The sequence below is a fragment of the Pinus tabuliformis genome, chromosome 3_2, assembly GCF_031772625.1.
Source record: "Pinus tabuliformis cultivar Carrire ecotype Pingquan chromosome 3_2, CPIR1, whole genome shotgun sequence".
NCBI lineage: Eukaryota > Viridiplantae > Streptophyta > Pinopsida > Pinales > Pinaceae > Pinus > Pinus tabuliformis.
This window is the reverse complement of record NC_142302.1, coordinates 876,565,990-876,582,797: the sequence shown is the minus strand read 5'-3', so window position 1 is coordinate 876,582,797 and position 16,808 is coordinate 876,565,990. Positions and strand designations below refer to the sequence as shown.

Below are 16,808 nucleotides of genomic sequence, written 5' to 3'. Positions count from 1 at the left end.
TATCTCTGTTATCTTCATCTCATATATGCTTAAATCACAGAAAGAAAGATTGGTCTAGAATTTGCATGCTTGCACTCTATGCTTAGTTTCTGTGGTTTCTTAATGTTTGCCTCTTGATTTAGGGATGAATATGAATTCCTTTATGGCTCATGTTTAACCTTTTTCGCATATGAAGGACTGTTAGCTAGGAATTCTTAATTGCTCCTGGGCAAGGTTCATTGAATTTCCTTCTGCTAAACATGTTTGAGAGATTCTTAATTGCCTCTCATGCCTTAGCTTTCACTCCATTCTTTTAGTTTGAAAGGTTGTTTCATATGCAGCTACCTTGCTCCATGATTATCTTATGACCAAGAAAACACCTCAGCAGTCCTGTTCTTTGACTCCATGCCCAATGGTTTGAAAATGACCAGATAGTATTTTGCCTCTCTACTTGGAAGCACCATCCTTCCCACCAGAATACAAACAAAACCCCTGAAACTAATAGCTAGCCTAAAATCGTCATCAACAAAGCTAAATCAAAAAAAGAGAGCCCTCTCTGACTGCAGGTGGGCTAGAACCTGCAGTCCAAAGTTGGTTTGTGGTTACCTCGGCCGTATCCTTTCCGGAGCTTAAGGACAACCTGAGTGATAACATAATGGCGACTCCGCTGGGGACCATCCTTAGTTAATTTTACAAAGTTTCGCAAAGAAAGTTGGAAAGCTCCACTGAGAGAACCAGACCTTCAGAAGCATTATTACAAGTTCAGTTCTGGTCTGTGATGGTGGACAGAGATCAGGCACTTTACAGATGAGTCATCCACTTGGCGACTCCACTTTATTTATAAACAAAACTCCACTGGGGAGCAAACCTAAAAGAGGAATGTATTAAAAGTTTTTTTTAGAGATCTAGAGCTCCAAGATTTCGTAACACCACTTTAGCCAAGTATTTCCCCGTCCAAGAGCTAATAGTGAGAGAGGATGACAGGATCTGTGGGGGATCTTGCAATAGAGAAAGCGTTGGATGAATTCAGGAAGTTATTATCCCAATATGAGCTTGATGAAGATTTTGTTAGATCTCTGCTGCTAAAGGTCAAAACAATAAAACAGCCTCAAATCAGAATGTGTTTACTGGACCTGATTGTTGAAGAACATGAAAATGAAATTGAATGGTTGCATTCTCAAATTCAACCATATGATTTTCCTAGTCCTAAAGAGGTTTTCCAAAGCCTGCCTTTTCCTAGTCGCAAGGAAATCGTATTACCTTCTGACTTGCAAATTGAAGTTGATCATACTTTCAAGAGAAAGAAAGATATACTGGCTACGGAGGTAGTTACTGAGGATGCAGCTGTTCCATCAGACAAAGAAAGCCTAGAAGAGACTCTCCCACATGATTCTTTTATAGACCCTATAGCAGAATACATGGAGGATTTTCTCTACTCAAAGTCTGCAGCAAATTTTCTATATGAAGACCAAAACATTCAGCAAATACCTTCATATGTCACAATCTGGATTGTGAGAGCACATAACCAAGTAGTGTCTTTGATTTCACCGACTATCAGTCAAGCAGTTTGTTTTCTTCTACAAATGCTAAAATGGTTGCACTAGTTGTTTCATTTTACCTAACTAGCAAACAAGTGTTGATTAGGTAGGTAGGTAGGTTTTTAGTTTTCTGTTTTAAACAGCAGCTCAATGCAGTTGAAGCCTGAAGTGAAGGCCCTAAGCTCTTCTGAACTGCTGTTATATATATAAATAAAGCACCCAGCAAAAGGAAAGTTTTTAGAGTACAAAAGCAGATGAAAAACAAGGCACTATGACCTGCTGTTCTTGACTTTTCACAAGGAAAAGCCATCCCCAAGTGGAGCCACTGTTAGCCTCCTGTTGCAACAGGTTTCATATTTCATGATTGACAGTGGAAGTGCCAAAAATGTTCATCTTTTTCAAGCAGCAAAAGTTCCATTTTTGAATGATGCCTCAGTTAAGGGAAAGCCAAACAGCCTAAGCTTGGTTTCCCTAGGTTTAAATTTTCTTGCTTTAGAATAGAGAATGTGTCTGTCCAAACAGCTTAAGCTTGGCATATGTGTAGATAGGTAGAGAATTTTGGGATCTCAACAGCTTAACCTGAGCCCCTGGCAGATATAAGGGTAGTTTTTAGATAGGAAGGCACTTTAAAAGAAAAAAGCAATTAGGGTTTGCAAGTCTAAATGCACCCTTCCTGAAGTAACAAAAAATGCTAGGTACATTAGGCTGGGTAGGTAGTTTGGGGTTGCAGAAATAAGGTTATCTTCAACTCTGGCCTTACAGAGCAGACTCATCACATCAGTGGCAAAGATAGCAAAGCAGTGGTCCAATGGCAGAAATTTGGAAGCATGTCTAACTCCCCTCAGTCCTTTCAAAAGGTTTCTTAGTATTATCCCCTTGAAGGCCTTAGGATCTACCTAAGAAGTCCTCCTTCCATTTTTCTCTGTTTGTTTCTAAGGCAGCTGTCACACCTTAGTGGGATAGAGCAATTCTAAATAGACACTTTTCCCTGTACCAAAATGGCGACCCCACTGGGGAACTAATTAGTTTGTTTGTTTATCATTCTTTGTTGTTTGTTTCATAAACTTACAAGTAGCATTCGAACTGCATTTGTCATAACAAATGCAAAGTAGATAACTGCTACTTCAATCCATCTACCGGATCTATTTATGATTTAAACAACTGATTCACAAACTATCTGATTGCCCTTGTGATAGCTCTTACATCCTCCTTAGATCTACCCCTGATTGTTGCATTACTAATTGCTTTTTACTCGGCCAAAACCCAAGAACTGAACTGCAAACTGTGACCCGGAACCTGAACAAAGTCTCGTTTCTAGCCCAGCGCAGGTACTGTTCAGAGATTCTGAATTTCAGCGCACTTCCCGAGTGGACAACCTGCGCTGCATTTCAGATTCTCTATGTTACAGGTGCACTGATCAGACTAGCTCTGTGTAGCTGTGGCTTCTGTGTTTCATTCTTTCCAATTCTATTCCTGAATCTTGCTGCCTGTGATCAGTATATGTTTGTTTGAAACCCCTTTTCCTTGCTGTTATTCCGCCTCCTTTGTACAAAAGAACTATAGATGTTTTTGTGTGTTTTTTGAGTCATTTACAGTTCTCCTTTGCAAAAGTAGCATAATCGTACTATCGTCCTTTCATTTGAAACTGTCGCAAGTGTCGATTTCAATCGTAGGAAAGAGTTTGATTGCTGTTGATGGTCGATTATCCTGTTATTATTGCTTTTGGTCTGAATTTGTAATTTTCTAGTGTCGAGAACAAGTATTCAGTTCAAAATCGTAAAGTGTTGTGTTCGTCTCCATTTTTTTTTTATTTCGAAAAGAAACTTGTTGATATTTGTCACTTGAAAAGAAATTCAGATTTGTGCATCAACTTTATTTTTAGCATTCATATACTAAGAAAGTCAAAAACAAATACATGCATGTGCATTTGCATATAGACAGTCTGATTGGCTTGATTTAGGAAAGTGCATTTAGAGTGTGCTCTTTGCTCTTTGTGAAAAGATTCTGTCTTTCTTTTCCTTAGTAGCTAGGATTTTCATTGCACAAAGAAGATAAAAAGTTTGTTTATCATCTTAGATTGCATTTTAGGAATTACATCTACATCTCGTGGTGAACCTAAAAGGCAAACTTCATAAACAAGATCAACTTAAAATAAATTCAATGAATCTAACAACGCTTTGGAACTTAACGCACAACATTTAGAAGTCTAGGCTAGAGACGTATTCCGGCGTCGTAAAGCCTGGTAACTATTGTTCTCACTGATGGTTGGGTGATTCCTCCACTTTGAGACAATAAGTGCTAGTACGGACTTGTGCTCCCATGTACCGTCGAGTATATTTTGGGAGACCCCAATAGGCTTAATCCTTTATCCATAGGAAGCTGTGTCTACTGCCCTATCGATCGCAATGCACTGAACACAGCATTTGGGAAGATTGACTGTCGTACCGTAAAAAGTATTCTGCAGTTTTGTGACTGGTTTGGTAATCCCTCTACCTAGATTTCCAGAGCAGTCCCTTTCGTTCCTTTTCAGACTCTTTAACAGAAAAGGTCCATCTGAGCACTTGTCACTTCAGGCTCATTAAAAATCGAAGGAGACTAGAGTCATCTTTTGTTTTTTCTCAACTCTTAAAAATTGAAAAAACAAGTTGTGTCAAAGCGTCTAAAATTCATCTAATTCGGAAACATACTTCCCCTTTATTTTTAGTTGATCGAGTAATCCGCAATCGTGGAAGAAAGTCAATCGAAATCGCTAGAAAATCTTTTGGATAGACTAAATATGTCTGAACAACCGTCGACATCTAGGACTGTGTCATCTGATGCAGTAGTGGCAGAGCCTCCTACTGCTACTCCAACGATGTTTGTTGGTATACCATTTGTCCCGGCAAGTTATCAACAACAAGCCAGAGTCCAATCAGGGACTGTCTCGACGACATGGTCAGTTCCTATTTCTTCATCCGGATTATCATCTGGTATTTCTCATGTTGAAACTCAAAACATTGATCCAATATGTCTTCAAAGGCCAATCTACCCTTTAAGTACTGGATTCCCACCATATGGAGGGCAGTATGCCTTTTCATTGTTCCCTCCCGGAGAACAACCATATGAGAGTTTACAACAAAGTTCAGGTCAAACTGGAATTATGTCCAGCAGTTGGGTACCAATACTGCCTCAACAACCAAGGGTTGTATATTCAATGCAACCAGTCCACCCTGTGTCGAATATTCCCACTATACCTGCTATGGTGACTACGTTGCAAGTATAAGCGCTACTTGTTGTATGTCAACCCCAAGTTTCTCAGGTTGCAATACAACAGCCTCTTGTCTCAACGACTCAATCACAACCTCAGGTTAGTGCCTCCTTATCTGGGGCGACTCAGACTCAAACAGGTACTATGACTCCTCATCTTGGTCAATCATCTAGTATTGGGCAACAGCAAATGGTCCAACAACCATGGCTGGTCCAATCTCAACAACCGCAATTCCAGCAACCATATCAAGGACCTGAGCAACAAGTCTTTGTAAGTAATGGGCAACCGCATTTCCAAAGCGGTTATCAACGACCATATTATAATGGTTATGCCCATCAACCTTGTCAAAGTTTCCAGCAACAAATACATTATGTTGGTATGCAAAAACCCACTGCTCAGGCGATTCCATCTTATCCTGGGTATGCTTCGCCTAACCTGAATCAACAGTTGCCCTTTGTAGCAACTCTAGAATTACCAGATCTAAACCGGCTGACGAATGATCCAATTGCTTATGCCCCTTGGTGGCCGGCGATTCCGCATAAACTTTCATCAGATATTCCTAAATTTAATGGAAATCCAGGTGAAGACCCGTCGAATCATGTGATGACCTTTCATCTGTGGTGTTCATCAAACACCCTAAACGATGATTCAATTAGGCTTCGCCTTTTTTAGAGGACATTAACTGGTCCGGCAGCAAAATGGTATATTGAATTGCCTAGAGCTTCATTTGACAACTTCAGTACCCTAGCCACGACCTTTTTAACCCATTTTCAGTTACCGATAAGGTACGAAATGGGAATGGAGCTTCTTACCAATTTCAAACAAACGACGGCCACTCACATATCTGATCATATACATGAGTGGCGACGTCGTCGTAGAATGGTGAAAACGTATGTTCCCGATCAGCTTTTAGCTGAATGGTTTATTAAGTCATTACTGCCTTCCATCACAGAAGATGTGGCAAAAGGGGGAGTCATCACCGAAGAGCAGGTTATCGCTCGTGCACAATATTTGGACTTGATTTACACTCAGTCCGGCATGCTCTACGACAAAATACCTGACGCTCCTAGATCGAAAGTCTCAGTCCCTCCTCCTAAATCAAATAATGACTCTCATGTCGAAGATGGTGTGATTGGCGCAACAGACACGAGATCGACAAAGGCTACATCTAAAAAGGCCCGTAAGATTTATAGTCAAAATGAAAATGAGGGACTTCTTGCCTCGAAAGTAAATGCTGTGTCGACCGACAAGGGCATACAACTGAAGCAACCAGGAGGCAAGAAGAAAAAGAAAGGGAGAAAGAAGAAGCAGGATGAGTCATCTCCTGAAAAAGCTTCTGCAAACCCTTCTGGGCAAAGGAAACCCCCTGTGGGATGTCATATATGCGATGAGGATCATCGGACGAGAGATTGTCCACATAAAGCTAAAGTTAAGAAACTCTTTAAGAGTTCAAAAACCTCAGCAGTATTGACTGATCCGTTTCCAAACCCGAGAACCAAACTGGTTGCTAATCAAAATGCTTCCCGATCCCAAGTGCTTATGTTGTCTATCTCAAAGCAACAAAATGATGCTTTGACAAGGAATAAAGATTACGGGAATCCACAGCTGTCGGATAACAATGCTAAAGATCAACCTAGTAGTTCGACAACAACTTCGACTGAAGTTGTGCCACCCATCATTCCTGAGCTAACGATAAAGATGCCAAAGGGAGTAGTACACAAATCGACATTTAATCCTCGTGCCAAAGTAGCACAGAATTATAATATAGTAGAGGACCTGGCCCAATCGCCGTCCGCTATCTCAACACTTGAGGTACCGCAAAATTGCCCCTCCCAAAAGCAAGCTTTATTATCAGCAATAGGTGGGATTGGCCCAATGGATTCCAATCTTGTGGCCTTTGATCATAAAGGATATGACCCTCAGTTACCAGCTCAACTAGCTTTCCTTATACAAGTGAAAGCCCTCAACAAAACTGTTCATCAAACAATTATTGATAAGGGATCATCTACATGTATTATGTTGATGAGTTGCTGGAAAAATTTAGGCTCATCACCCTTGTCGAGATCGTCAAAGACGTTAAAAGTATTTGATGGGCGATCATACACTCCATACGGGATTTTAACTAACTTGCAAGTTGAATTGGGGGGAAAAATAGTAGAAATTGATGTTGAAGTAATCGACAGAAACCTCGATTACAACATCCTACTAGGAAGGCCCTGGATATATGCCATGGCCGCAGTTGTGTCAACCTACTTCAGGAAGATTACATTTCCCTTTCAAGGAGGAATTACAATCGTCGACCAACAAACATTTCTCCCCAACAGTTCACAAGTTACGGGAAGCATTCCAATGATCCATGGAAGCAATCATTCACTTCAAAATATCAGAGTAGGTCTCCTAAAAGACCCTGCCTTAATGGGTACTTTTTCCCTACCACCTCCGAGTAATCTAGTGGAAGTGGCCACAGTGGAAACCTACAATATGAAATCTTCTATATCTAATGGATTCAGAAGATTCCTAAACATTTTGTTAGCATGGATCATCACCATTTTAGAAATATTGTAGCAATCAATTTTCTTGGCTTGGGGGGTAAACCCAAATCAACGCTCATCGAGTGTTTGGATAGATAGGTCTAAAGAATATGGCACCTCTTCAGATCCTTGGTTGCATGTACATTCTACAGACGAAGGAATCATTCAATCCATGATGATAGGAGAGGCACCATGGGAAGATTACCACCATCACTCCCATCTTCTGGATTACCACGAAGATTATTCCAGCAACCTTAATCATCCATCAGTTTTTGATTTTCTATCAAATACTGTAAATACGGTGGATTCTGAGGACGGTTCTTATCTCGTGTCGACCTCGTTAAAAAATGAAACAAGGAGTTGTGAGGATAGTTCTTTTACTGTGTCAACCTCATTAAAAAATGAAACGACTCCCTTTCCAAATCGAATCTTTGATTACGATCTTGTAAAATCAAAGTCGAATCTTTCGAAGATCTCGAAGGTAAACCTTCATTCCAACCACCAAGTTGAATGCAATGAAGCTTGGGGGGCATGCATCTCGATTTGCGTTATTATGCTGGGGGCATGCAAACTTATCATGAGCAGTGTTACTGCAGGGTTCAAGCTCGTTAAAAAATAAACCCGCCACGAGCAGTGTTACTGCAGGGTTCAAGCTCGTTAAAAAATAAACCTGCATCGAGCAGTTTTAGCACATAGTTCAAGCTCGTTAAAAAATAAACATAAGTCATGAGCAAATGTTTCCCCCCGCATTTAAGCTCGTTAAAAAATGAACTATTCACCAGTAAATAACCATCATGAATGTAGTACTTCAGCCATTAAAGCCTTGGTCGTGTTTGCACCGTCACCTCCACTTTTGCATTGGTCGATCATTCACCCCCATTTGATTGTTTACCCATTTTGAGGAACAGCTGCGAAGAGTGATCTCACTAGCCATCCTTGTGACACTGCCGTGATTGGAAAATTCCAAACCTTACCTAGAATCAGTTGCTACCCATTTTATCACTCGTTCCTCAAAAGACGAGTCTCCTTTAAGCTCTTTTCAACTGACTCGTAAAATATGAAAAGATTGCCGAGCCATTGGCCTCTCCAGTTCGTTAAAGGGGCAGGAAGTGCTATCCCTCCTCTAGATTTTAATCTTTTTGGACCTGAGGGATTATTACACAAAAAGATCGAGCGCTTGTTTTGTTCAGCTCGTTAAAAGTATCAAAAATTCATCCCTTCTGTATTGTTTTATACTTTTTCGGACTTAATGGATTAGATGAAGAAAAAGGAATTTTGGAGTTACCTTTACGTTCCTTTTCAGACTCTCTAAAATTGAAAAGGACTGAGTTATCTTTGTCATTAAACTCGTTAAAAATATTAATAGCGACAAACTTGTCTATAGACGAGAACGAGTTTCACTATCACTAGGCTCGTTAAAACATAGCGATGGGTTTGCTCGAAGCGAAAATTATAGAACAAGCATATGTTATCCTCCTCAAGCTTGACAAAAATAAAGAGGTACTGGTCAGCAATGACTGGGGAAAATTGGGAAGAAAACTTGAAGAAACTTTGTTGGTATCAAGTCGCTCTTGAACATGACACTTCCAATCCGTGTCCGAGTCGGGTTGGGTTGTTTCATTCACCGGTCACATCACCATGGTCACGCCATACCATCCACATTTGGGGTTAATGCTACCAATCCATCACATCAGTGTCGCCGATATGTTCAAGAGAGGTCATTCAGTGAATTCACCTGTGTCTCACCCACTACCATACATTATACTCCATTCTTTCATGACCGACACCCTGAACCGTATATCACCTGATCGTTTTCACCTCCAATAAAATCATTTGCTCCGTTCCGTGTCATTGATGTGGGATTCATTAAGGCCCTCCTGTGACGGATCACTTCTTGTCGACATCAGCTCATTATCCAAGAAGTTGATCTAGGAACACCCCATTCAGTACTTTGAAGCTTGCATGCCTCAATGGCAAGTTTCTCACTTCCGGCGACAGGTTTACATCAATGGCCTTCGACCGAAAGATTTTGTGTGGTGTTCGACGCCAAGTCCTTTATTCACACCACGTGAATTGTACTGCAGTACCTTGAGGGTCATTATCATTATCGGTGATTCCTCTCGCGCTTGTTAACAGTTTACATCATTGACTAGTAATCAAGCGATGTCTTTCCATGTTCAACTTCAGAACATTTCTCACATGGATCAACTTGTACTTCGAGTGAAGATCGGACAAGATTGAAGACCCTGGATCTAGTTTCATCTATCTGGGCTGTGATATATATTCAGGGAAATAAAGACATTAAATGTACATCATTGCCGCACAGATAATCATCCACTCAAAAGGATGATGGCTCTATCAGAATCATCAGTCTACACTCAAACGATTGTTTGTCCTATGTACATGAAAATGAATTTATAAAGCTGAGCATGGGAATGCCCGCCTCAGCTAGATCATGAAAATGTTATGAAGATAATGTATTGTATTGCATCTTATTACAGGTCTCCTCCCAGCATTGAAAGAACTTTGGATCCTCATAATAAAGCATTTCACCCGACACCAAAAGGTTAACGGCCTCATACTTTAGGGGGCAACTGTTATAGACATTTTTGTGCCCTACAAGCCCAAGCATGAAATGTCCATAAACCAAGGGCTCCTAAGTCCCTAAAAGTGTTGTTCTAACCCCTAAAGGAACAAGGTCAACAGATTACAACTTCTCCCAGAAGTTCTCCATGAGAAACTACTCAGAATTGGTCAAAACAGGATCATTGCAGCTGCTCCACTGGCTAAGTGTGTTGCATCTCACCTAAATACACTGTGAGGGTGCATTGCATTTCAAAAGTCCCTTCTGTGGGGTGCGATGGGTGAGAAATGACAAATGGCAGTGTCATTCCGCAAGGTGGAGAGGCAATGGAAGCTTCCAGAATCTTCTCCTGTGACACTTGCCTCACTGAATTCGACCAAGGATGAGTAAGAGGCCCTCAGTCTCCAAGTGGAAGCAAGAACTGTCAGAGAGAAGACACTAATCAAATCACAAGCTGACTCATCCCCCTTATAGATATCTATATATGGATCCCTCATCCCAGAGATCCAGGGGCTGGAATTTTGCATATTGTAAGGAATTGCTCTTGGTTTCTAGAGACAAACATCAGATTGTTGGGTGATCTAAGCTTTGTTTAAGGTGAAGAGGGGCTTCTTTGCTGGGAGGTTGATGCTAGGTCGGAACAACTGGTTGTAACTCCTCCTGGATCTTTTCTTGTTTATCAATAAAAGCTATTTGAGTTTTCCTCCATGCTTTTGTATCATTGATTTTGTTACATTTGTATGGTCAATTTACATCTGATCCTAGATTGTTTATGATTATAGATCCATGTCTTTGTATAGTGCTATGCTTCTGTGATCTTACAGGTACTTTGTGAAGCTGGGCATGCAAGGGAGCAGGTAGTTGAGGACTATCAAAGAAGAGAGGGATCAAATCGAAGGATTAGCGCAAGACAGAGGTTGGTCTTTCTGTTCCTCTCTATCTATAATTCATAAAGGAAAAACAAAAGTAGTTTTTCTCTGTTTGTTTCTAAGGCAGCTGTCACACCTTAGTGGGATAGAGCAGTTCTAAATAGACACTTTTCCCTGTAACACCCCTTATTATCCGCAAGCGAATGGACAAGTTGAGGCCATCAACAAAGTCCTAAAGTGAATGCTTCAAAGAATGATAGGGATTCATAAACGAAACTCGCATTTAATCCTGTACTCTTCCTTGTGAGCATATCGAACCTCGGTGAGAAATGCAACTGGATTCACACCATTTCAGTTGGTGTATGGTTTGGAAGCAATCTTACTGATACAATGTAAAATTTCATCTCTCAAACTTGTGATTGACCTGTTACCTGACACTTTTGAAGAAGAAGCGTGTTTCTTGGAACTTATCCATCTGGATGAAACCCGTTGTGATGCCGCATTGGCTAAGGAAGTGCATAAGAAATGAATCAAGGTGCAATATGATAGAAATGTCAAGCCTCGTATCTTCTCGGAAGGAGACCTGGTCTTGCTTTATGATCAGGAAGCTGATAAAATTGGAGTAGAGAAATTTGAACCGATGTGGATGGGTTGTGATATTGTCAAGTGTGTTTTGGAAAAAGGTGCCTATGAGTTAGTAGACTATGATGGGATTCAATTGTCGTAGCCCTGAAATGGGTTGTACCTCAAAAATTACTATGCTTAATTAAGTGTAGTAAAACTCACTGTATATATGCATTCATTGCATGTCTATGTGTCTTTTAGAGTTTTTTTTTTTATTTGGTTAGTAATCCACTTTGCATTTGTTGCAGATGTCAGAATCTTTGGAACCATTTGTTGGTTACGCTGATGGTGCTAGTCATAGTACGTAGAACCTATCTTCTACAGCATGGGCTATTCTCACTCCAAGTGGCGAGTTAGTGAGTTTTCAAGGGATTTATATCAGTCCTTCAACAAACAATATCACTGAGTATAGCGCGTTGATCGAACTTCTCTCTGATGCCATTTCACTTGGCATTCACTGAATCATTGTTAGGCTAGATTCATAACTCGTCGTACTACAACTTACAAGTGTGTATACCATCCGAAACCCAATAATTCTTTGTATGTTCCTTAGAGTTCATATTTTGGAAATTCATTTTGAATACATTCAATATCAACATATTTTCAGAAACTTTAACACATTAACTGATTCTCTAGCGAATTACATGTTAAATAGACATTTGTAGCACATGTAAAAGTAACATTTTCAATTCACATCATTAGTTGAATAGGATTGCACATAAACATAGAAAACTATGAAAGTAAAATAGATAGATGTTTTAAATTTTTTCACAAAATTTGTGTCCAAGACAAGTTTGGTCATCTGACCCAAAAACTCAAAATGCATGCAAAATATCCTAAGTAGACCTAGTGATGCTCATGATAACAGGTCACAACCTATGCTATCATGTGCAAGAGCCTCATCCAATGGCTAGGAACACCAATAGTGTGGCACTATAGCCTCATAGGTAACTCTTCAAGCTGGACATCTGGAATACCATAGGTTAATCCCTCTATTTGATCTTGCAACTCTGCCAAGGTCTCGGCCAAATCCAAGTCTTGGAGAACTGCTCTCCCAATGTTTCTCCGCACTAGTCCACCTGCACCCTGTTGGTGTCCCATAGGTCGAACAGTACCCACGTCTACATGCATTAGAATTATTTTAGTTTAGTCTTGGAAACATTAAAAAACACAAAAACATGTAGAAACTTGAAAAATCAAAAACACTTTGGTCAAACAATTTACCTATAACACCCCATTGTGCTCCAACTGGTAGAATCAAGTCTGGATCTCCATGAAAATCCATCCCTGAGTATGGATGCTCCTTGATGACAAGGTGTTTTCGATCGAGACAACTGCAGAATGCATGGAAAAAATGATTGTTGACTGACCCACATGTCGAGCCATCAATTCAACCCACCTCTGCGTACATGGATCTCTAGGACCAACTACACCTAGTGATACATGCTGTGGTTGCATCAATGGGATTCTCTCTAAGGTAAAAGTGATTAAGATCAAACCATAGAAAAAATTCTTCGTCTTACCACTTCTTACCTTAGTCAGTTGTTATTTCAATGAAGAAAGCACAACCTCACACCAGTTGAATACTTTTGGCTCTAGACACTCAAGTGCATACTGCATATATGATCTGTTCGTAAAATGAAGTGTCACACAGCCAGCCAACTTTCTGATTGTTAAGAGGATCTTTCTCAAAGGAAAATCACCTACATCTCTGATGTTTATTTTCCCATCCTTGCTAGGCTGTGTACCTGGCAGACAAAACTGTCGAATGTAATCCCTCATTGATTCACCTCCACGGGAAAATCCAGAAAGTGAGATGGGGGCACCTCGCCTTGATAGTCTGGTAAGAAAGTAAATATCATCAATGGTAATAGGGACCATTTTGTACCTTATGTGAAAAGTATGATTTGTAGGATCCCATGCATGAACAAGGAATTTCAATATTTCTATTTGTTGCCTCATTCTAGAAAATCTAAAGTATTTAAATAACCCACATTTTTGGAGGGCCTCGACTGTACCCAGATTGTTTATGAAAACCATGTCTTGTTCTCCATGCCCTCTTTCTCGCCATTTAATCGACATACTGATTTGAGGAAAGCCTAAACTCCAATCATAAGCTTAGTTAGGATCATTTCCATGCAAAAAACAGGGCAAATTTTGGAGCAAACAGCTAAATCTAATTTGGGAAACTTGCCCAGCACATCCCAGGCACAAAGATAGTGCACTAAAGTGCAGGAAACCTTCTATCAGGGTGCTCGTCAGCATAGTTTTCAATGTGAAAGCCTACGCTGATCCCAGGGCGAAAAAATCAAACCCTAGAGGCCCCAAAAAACCCTAAAACTTGCAAGAAACAGTAAAAGAATGACCTGAAAAGAAAGAGGAGGGACAGATCTCCTACCTAGTCTGGACGGAATGAGAAATGCTCCACAAAATCTCTCGCAATCAATTGATGAAGTTCAAGGTAAAAAACTAGCCCAGAGCACAAAACTGAATGGTAAGTATCAAATGGTAAAAACTTGTTTTATGTTTATTTCATGTTCATTAATCGAGTAAAAATTAGTATTTGCCTATTTTTACCTATGAAATAGGTGTTTTTAATCCATTTGGTGATGTTTTGAATAGGTTTTGCAGCTGACTTATAGAATTTGACGTGCTCGATTGTAAATTGTACCTTTGACCATAGAGTATACTTTTCTCTCTTTTTCGAGCTTTGTTAAATAATGAAAAAGGAACCCCCTTGGAGTCCTCTTTAAGCTCTTTTTAGACTCTCTAAACATGAAAATATTGTCGAGTGCTTGTCCTTTTTAGCTTGTTAACAGATTGGAAACGACATCTACTCAGTATAAGTTTAACCCTTTTTCGGGCTGAGATAGATTAACTATGAAAAAGGAATACGTTGACCGAACATGGTCAATAGGTTCTCTCTCGTATTGTTTTATGATTTTTCGGGCTTCAAAGACAAATCTATGAAAAATAAATTGTGGATTTTTTCTGTTTGTCCCTTCTCAAACTCTCTAAACATGAAGAGGACCGAGTTATCTTTGTCATTAAACTCGTTAAAACATCAAATAGTGACAAACTTGTCCATCTAGACAAGACCAAGTTTCACCTTCGCTAGACTCATTAAAACATCACATAGTGATGGACTCACCCAAAGGGTGGAATTATACAACAAGCATATGTTATCCTCCTCAAGCTTGATAAAAATAAAGAGGTATTAGTCAACAATGACTGGGGAAAATGGAAAAAGGGGAAAACCACTTTATGGTAGCAGGTCGCTCTTGAACATGACACTTTCAATTCATACTGTGACTACTTGGGTTGGGTTATCAATTTGATGGTTATCATACTGTTGGTCTATCATACCATCCATCACTTTGTTTTGGGTCAATTTTGTAGAAATTCCACCTGTGGATCACATGATTATGCAATATACTAAAGCAAAATACAAGATCTACTTCTACAAAAAACTTGCGGAAGCTTAATCGAATATGAGAAAGATCAATTAGAACACATATAACTCAGAATGAGAAATCAATCACACATAACATAGAAGAAATAACCCCGGGAAAACCTCAACCTAAAACCCCAATCTCTGTATTATCATACAAGTGGAAATATGTTCAAGTTACAAAAGGAATCAACTCTCAAGCTATTCTGCTCTCTCTGCAATCAAACAATACTGCTCATAGACAGTCAAAGGCTCTCACAACCTTCTCCTCTGCCCTCCAAGCCTCCTATTTCCTTGCGCATTTTTTCCTGGGATCCAGTGCTTCCACTTGTGTGAATTCCCACCTCACATTGCTCACTTGGCTCAGAAATAACTGCACAAACCTGAAGGAGATAATTCCTTCTGAATGGATGAGTTTCCTTTATAGGAAAATTCCTCCAACTGATAGTACAATGTCCCTTCCTTTGATCTCAATTGGGTCTCTAACTCAACTGACATGCATGAGTTATTTATGAGAGAATATTCAGTTATATGAGGTGGAGCAGTTACATACATGCATGCATTAACTAACTGAACTCACAATTAGTTCAAAAAACTATTTGAACTAATATAACTGGACTTGACTCAGTTAACTAAGCCAACTAATTACAACTCAATATTACAACTCATCCTTATCTCTTTAACTGATGGATAAATTCCTCAATCAATGGAGAAACTATTGCATGTCCCCACATAGACTTCATGTTTGATTTTCTACAACTAATTAACTCAAGATGAATTAATTAATTATTAATCAAACAACGGCTAAGAACAAATTCAAATTTTACTTCTCAATTTTAGTTTAGGGACTAACTAAAATAGGAATCCATCCTGAAATGTTATTTATAGCAATACTATTTTTAGCACTTCCATTTTTCATTCCTTGTTGCTATGTCCAACACTGGTACCCAAACTGCTATTTATAGTAGTGATATTTTTAGCACTTCTATTTTTAGCATTTCTTGATGCTATTTTCAACACTCCCTCTCAACAAGAAAGGCACTCAACTAGAGCCCGACCCTGAAACTTTGGAATTTTCTGCATGCAACACTTCTCCCAAGTGTTGTTACTCCAGCAACTCTAGAAACAAAAAAACTCCCAACTGACCTCTCTGTTGGGCTAGAAACATCCTCTGATGTTGAAGCTCCATATGCCACTGACAAGTGCTCCCTCTCTGACCTTTGAGCTAGTACAACACTCCATGCATCTCGCACCATTGCACACCTCTCTATGCCATCCTGCACTGGTGCAACACTCCTGTGCCTCTCGCATTGTTGTATCCTGCTAGCTCTGCATTGTCTTGGGATTCCTACACTATAGCTCTCTTTACCGCTCCATCCACATCTATCTCTACCCACTTAGCCAGTCCTGCTACTCCTCGTCGGGGCTCTCGTAGCAAGGTCTAATCAAACAGGTTAGGTACCTTAATGATCATGCCCCTATTCCAGCCTTCTTGGGACTGTCACTCCACATCGCCCCACCTCCGACCTGGAGGTATGGATGCATGTGATCCCTCTACCCACTTGGCTCAAAATTTCCCCCTACTGGAGGTCTCTACATGAGTGGATGCCTCCACTCAATCTCCTCTTGGATTCTCTAGTTGTGGCTGCTCCACAACCTCCTGAAGCTACTTCACCAATTGTGGCTCCTCCACAATTGTCTGAGACTTCTTTTAGTGCTGCATGTTAACAGGTAATGTACTCTCCCTCTCAAACACCAAGTCTCAAACAGTTGCCTTGCTTCTCAAGGCTTTGCATGCATCTTTAACCTCAAGAGCATACAGGTTCTTGACTCGTGAACCGATCTGCTTCACCTGTCTTGTGGTGATGTGTCTAAGGAAAACCTTTCCCTTACTGAAGACTACATCATAGCCTTTGTCTTCTAGCATTCGCGATCGATACCAAGTTTTTCTTAAGTCCTGGCACATACTTCACATCAGTAAACAT

General features: G+C 40.1%; 1 pseudogene; it reads left to right on the top strand.

Moving 5' to 3' along the window:
* The first annotated feature begins 956 nt into the window (after window positions 1–956).
* Window positions 957–16,808, top strand: part of LOC149183411 (uncharacterized) — a 95,909-nt pseudogene continuing 80,057 nt past the window's right edge.